Here is a 6293-nt window from a genome sequence, read left to right as displayed (position 1 = left end):
ATATAATGGTACTTTACTTATTTTCCAAATATTTAGATTCTTTTGGGAAATTTTTTAAAAATTAAATTTAGAATTTCAGTGGGTTTATTTGTGTGAGTGGTTTTTGGTTACAGTGATGAACTGTGTAGTAGTGAACTCTGGGCTTTAGTTGTCCATCACCCAAATAGTGTACCTTGTGTCCAATGGGTAGTTTTTCATTCCTCCTTCTTCTCCCACCAACCCCCTTCTGATAACTTTCTCTTTCTGATTTGTAATACAATCTTCTCAGTTATGAATAATTTATTTTTTATTATTTAATCAGCTTGATTTTATTGAAATATCCTGTTGCCTAAAATATAATGTATCATTAGCCAATGTTTCCAAAGACCATGGAATCTGCTGTGGTTTGGTGGAGTGTTCTCTAGGTATCAATCTTGTCCAGATGGTTGACTGCGTTGTTCAAGTCGTCTGTATCTGCACTGGCCCAAGGGGCTGGGCTGTTTGCACTGCAACCTGAACCTGCTGCAGAGCCCTTTTCTACCGTGAGTCCCAATCAAGACTGGCACAATTTCATGTCTCCTGGTGGGCCAAACGTGTATTCCGAGGGCTAGAATATGTAGCCTCCAGAAACCAAAAAAGTAATATTTGTGGCTTCCTTCTTTGAAAGACAAAAACACTCATTAAAAACACTGGGACAAAATAAATATCCTGTAATTCTGAACTCTGATTTGCTCCGTCTATATGTTATATGCATTACAATGGTCTTATTAATGGGGACACCATGTAGTGGCATTTGATGGAAGCTGTAGAGACGAATGCCCAGATTCAAGGTGCAGGGCAATACCTGCCAGGGGAAATCAGCCTCCCAACCACAGCCACGATAGTACTAGGCAGCCACAAAGAGATCCCAAGTAATCTTCTGATCATTTACCTGGTCATGGTGCAGTATCTGGACTTGCTCTCTCATGAGGAGGGTCTAAAATTTAAAGTTGTGATGTCCTTGATTCTATTGCACCAACTTTCATCTAGTCTTTCTGTCAACCACTCACAAGGGCACTCAAGTCAAATTCTCTGAAGATATGATTGTCTTCTTTCAAATTCTAGAGGAAAGGTTGATTTTAGATTTGCCTAGCAAATTAAATGTTTTAATGCCATTAATACGGTCATTTAAATCGTGTCCTTCTCTTAGTCTCTCTGTGAATGTTAACTTGGGGTAAATTTCCTGATAGGTTTCTCTTTATTTTCATTTTCCTCTACAATTTCTGAGTAAGATGACCTACTCTGAGAAAACCTACGAAGTTAGTTTTAACCCAAAACAAAACCATTATTTTGAAATTTAATACCATCACAAGCCAGAGACAAAAGATACTCCTCTTGCTTTATGGCTTACTTAGGATTGGTTTTGACTCGTAAGTATTTGCTTCAATCTTCCATAAAATCAACAGGTTTCTTCCTTTTATTTTGTCTTATACGAATAATTGTTGTATAAACAGTTTTCCTAGGATAACGGATTTGTGTACCTTCTTATTTCCAGTTTTAATTTTCACCTAGGGCTGCTAGGATTCCAGAATACCAAAGAAACCATTATCTAGGTTGAGGATGTTTCTAATTTACTAGAGTAAGACTATTAAATATGAGTGAGATCCGGCTAAATCAGTGTCGGGCAAGAGATTATGCCTCTAGTCCTTTGTTAAATGTGACAGTTTTTTTTCCTGACGGCTCCTGGGAGGTCAGAATTTATTTCTTTTTATTACTGATAGTTCATTTTTTTTTTTTTTTGCTAGTAGATATTTTAGAAGAGTTAATCTCTAGAAGTATTCCAACGTAAGGGCAATTGGCTCCTCATAGAGCACTTACACTTGGGTGCTCCTTAGCTCCTGCCCAAGAATGACCAAATAATAATAAAGTTCACTACCGTGATGTGAAGCTGCTGCTTCCAGAAGGGTAGAGTCAATATTTTCAGGTGTCAGTGCAGAGGCTGTATTATTATTAATTATTATTATTATTATTATGAGACAAGAAATGAGCACTAAATACTTTATTCAATCAGTGTTTCCAGGTGTCAGTGCTGAGGCTGTATTGTTATTATTACTATTTATTATTATTATGAGACAAGAAATGAGCACTAAATACTTTATTCAGCTCTTGTCTGTTTACTTTTCTGTAGTTTTAATTTTTGCTAACAGGAGGTGAAAAGAAGCAGTTTAAAAAGAAATTCAACTGACTTTAGAACTCAGTTTGATTAATTTGAATCTTAATTTTCCTCTAAACCCTTAAACATTATTAATTATAATTTATATAAGTATTTACTTGATTCTTAAAATTGTTTAACATGAAAAAACTATGAGTGTGAGAATTTGCAAATTCTACTTTCATTTTTTTTTTTACAGGTAAACTATCTTTTCTAAGTTAAAAGTAAATAAGTTATTCCACATTATTTTCTTGTTATATTCATTGAAGTTTTTATATCAACTGCAGCTTCTACATCAGTTTAAATGGCTAGAATCCCCAATTCAGTCTCTAGAAACTTCGTGGGATCCTCATTTCTCATCTGTCAAGTCAACCAGATTTTACTATAAGGCCTCAAGGTTAACTTCACATTCAAAGAGTAGAAAAATTTTACTAATTCTCAGGCAATCTATGGTTTTATGGAGTTTTACTTTTGAGGACAGAGACCCCTTTCTTCAAGGGTGAATTCCAAGGGAACCTAAGAGACACAGAAAGCTCAGGAAGAAACGGACTCATGCCTTCACTTCGTGCAGTTGGTGGGTGTGGTGGATTCTGCAGAGATATTAACAAGCACAGAGGAGAAGCCCACCACTTAATCCCACTGCTGTGTGGATAGTTTCATAGGATTTCTGGGAACCTTTTCCAAGGAAAAGTAAAGACCAAAATGGAAACATTTGGAAACAGGTTCAGATGAGACAGATCTAGAACAGGGTCTGAAGATTCAGAAAAGTCCGATATGGAAAAAACGCTGTTTCTTTCAACGTTTGGAGAGAGAGATTCTCAGAAGCAGAAGATACACATTCATGGAAACTACATTCCCTGTGCTCTCTCTCTGTGTTCCAGAATATTTATCCATGAACCTATGCTCCAGTGAAGGACAATTTCAGTTAGTGTGACAATGCAGACAGATTCAATCCCAGGTGCCTGAGAGTCAGGAATCCATTCTCAGGATCTGCAGCATCACAGATGGAAGCTCCATTTGTGGGTGACTTGGTCTTAATTCTCGTTCAAGAACATACTTTCACCTTCAATTGAAAAGAAGGTTCATTGATGCTCAGGTAGGGAACAAGCCTCTGTGTGTCTCAGCCTCATCCATAGCAGTGTGGGTTTGCACTATTTGGACTAATACAGTCTGTAGAACAAAGTCTACACGATGTGCAACAGTGATCTATAAATGAAAATTCTATGTTGTTTATTTCAAAACTGTAGGCTTACTTCTCAATGGCCTGTGCCAAACTCAACTTTTAAAATGTAATTGTTTTAAAAACAACCCAAATAAGAATAGTTTTAACCTTTTAGGAAATACTTACTCTACATATCCAGAAAGCCTCACCCACATCTAGCAGTAGGTAAGACAAAGCCCAGTATGAAAACCTTAAATTTAGTACTGCCCTCTGCAGCACTCTGATGCAGAAACTCCCCACTGTGCTACTGTGTGGCATCCCCTAGATGCATACCCCTTCTCCAGTGTCCCGTCCATTTTGAGAAACAAACTTGGCACCTTATTCTCTGGACCACCTCCTGCTGTGAGGGACTGTTCAAGCTTCACCCAATAGAGGTCACATGTGCTACTGCCGTCTGTAGTCATCTCTTTTTCCTTGGTCAGCCCACAAATCTCTCAGCCCCCCTACAAACAGGATCACAGTGTCTACCCCATAAACACTGACTCTCAGTAATGAACACAAACAATTCCACTTCCAAGACTCTCTTCCCAAGTCATATGAGTAATACAGTTGCTTTCAATTTTATGGATCCCAAACTGACTGCATCAGGAAAAGGAGACATTCAATCCTGTCTGTAGAAGTCCTCCCTCATTTAGGTGACCATGGTTTGGATGAGAGACACACAGAGTCCTGCTGCCACCCTGGTTCAAATGTAGGCTGCTCTTCCATCTTGTCTGTGTCCACTGTGGACGGACCAGTTTTGTCTGCTGTTCTGAAAGCCCTGGCATGATGTGTCAACAGATAAGAGAGGGAGGTTTCTGTTTAGAATTAGTAATAGCGTTCTTTAAGTCGACAGGTTAAATCAGGTAATTTCAAAGCCTGTTTCTGACTAAAAAAGGATTTGTACAAGTTTTTACATTTTCTGGATATGTAAGGCAAGAAATCATGAAATTTTTGTTAAAAATCCGAGGGGTAGCCTTTTTTAATGGTTCATTCATTCTCATAGAAAATAGCAATGCTTTCCTAAATTCAAGCAATCTAGATACTTCGTGAAAATAACATTTTCAAGAATAGGCTTATAGTAAAAGAAAACAGGACAAGTTTTTTACTGTTATTCACTTTTCTGCAATTCAAATTTTTGTATTAGATAACAGATAAAACTGATTATTCATTTAACGTTCTTTCAGAACAATTATTTAAAACTAACAATAAAATGGACCATTTTGTTCTATTTTAGTTAAGCTGTTTATATTTTATGTCTCCTTATTATATTCCTTCACCTTCTGATGTTTCTGACTTTTTTCACTAACATGATTAAGAGTCTGAGCTTTGCAACACCAAGAAGCAGATCAGAATTTGTTGACAATATAAAAAAAAAAGTTGAGTACACAAAATTTGCAAAATATAGTTAAGAGGAAAGAGTAAATACAATTTTAACAGTAAAATATGAGACTTTTATTTCAATCCTACCTTATTGCTACTGTTTGATATGGTCAACTCATAATATTGTCACAGAGTTCAACATTTGAAGGTCAATATCATTTTTACTCAAATATGTTTTCCAATATTATTTAAAAATGAGATGTTGGTAGATTCCTCAGAAGATATTCAGACCAAGCTTTCCTCGCAATCTTACCTACAATGGCATTAATTTGTGTTTGTGGGCAATTAAATATGACTTTGTGTTGAGTTATCCGAGATTACATCGCACTACAAGCTAGTCCTTCATTGTTCCTGGATTATTAGTTTTTTTTATAAATGTGACTGTCCTTGTGAAAGCATTTATTGTTGGCACCATTATTCAGGAGCTATTCAATGGAATATTAAGCACATCACTGACAAATGAAGAATAGTGTGGTTGGTTTTCCGTTTAATGATCAGCTGTATGGGAGATTCACATCCCTAAGCTCTGAGCATTTTTACATAAAGTCAAGAAACTATCAGTTACAGGTACAGGTTACCAGAGACATAAAACCGTGAATGCAGTTCTTGCTCTTTATACATAGAGAATTTCCTTTTGATCTGGGGATTCATGGCTGTGGCTGCACCACATCCAGGGTGGGGGAGACTCAGGTCTCACTCAGAGTTGACAAAACCTAGAAGCCCTGACAGGACCTGATTCCACATGACCAGGGAGACTGTGTGGGAAGAGCTTTTCTAATCACCACTTGAAAAAAACATCATGCAAAGTTATTTCTTATTTGTTCTGTATCATTAACCTAGAAGATTCTTCCCTGAAGAGAGTCCTCTGGGCCAGACACAATCGCTCACTCCTGTAATCCCAGCACTTTAGGAGGTCCAGGCAGGCAGATTTCCTGAGGTCAGGAGTTCAAGGCAAGCCCGGAGAACACAGTGAAACCCCATCTCTACTAAGTAAAAAAATACAAATACAAATACAAAAAGAGCCCTCCTGTTAGCCTAGTGTATGTGAGATGATTATGATGAGCTAGATCACAGACTGAACAACTGGTCACGAGGACTTTTATGTTCATTGCCTGAAGCACAAAATTTTGTCTTTCTTTCCTTTCCCTTACACTGGACTCTTAGCTCTAAATGTAGAGGCTCACGTCATTCTTCCTGTGAGGCCCTTGGACAGAGAGCTCTTATGCGGTCACTCACCAGGTGCTAGGGCAGGGTAGATTCTAATATTTGAGTTGAACGTTCTTGAACACTTACCCTGGAAACAGCAGATACCAGACAGTCCTCAAACTGGCTCCAGGCCGCTTTTTATTTGCAGGCTCTCAGTCCAGCAGTGCTTGTGGGGATGGGGTTGATTCCTTCTCTAGATTGACTGGGAGGGAATCAAGCAAGGTGGCATTGACCTCCTAGAGATGCATCCTGGACACACATTTCCACATGATCAGGGTTCTGGTGCTTTCTTAACAGTCATGCCCTACACTGTGCGTCCCTACAAAAGGTCCC

At 38.0% G+C, this 6293-nt stretch overlaps 1 long non-coding RNA gene across 1 annotated transcript in view; it reads right to left on the bottom strand.

The window, feature by feature from the left end:
• Positions 1 to 6198: 6198 nt before the first annotated feature.
• Positions 6199 to 6293, bottom strand: part of LOC103877251 — a 50141-nt gene continuing 50046 nt past the window's right edge. Inside the window, exon 3 of the long non-coding RNA XR_004178404.1 lies at positions 6199 to 6209. This is a non-coding gene — a long non-coding RNA (uncharacterized LOC103877251). The remainder of the gene's footprint in view (positions 6210 to 6293) is intronic.

Source organism: Papio anubis, chromosome 14, assembly GCF_008728515.1.
Source record: "Papio anubis isolate 15944 chromosome 14, Panubis1.0, whole genome shotgun sequence".
NCBI lineage: Eukaryota > Metazoa > Chordata > Mammalia > Primates > Cercopithecidae > Papio > Papio anubis.
The sequence above is the reverse complement of the archived record's forward strand: the minus strand, read 5'-3'. Positions and strand labels throughout refer to the sequence as shown.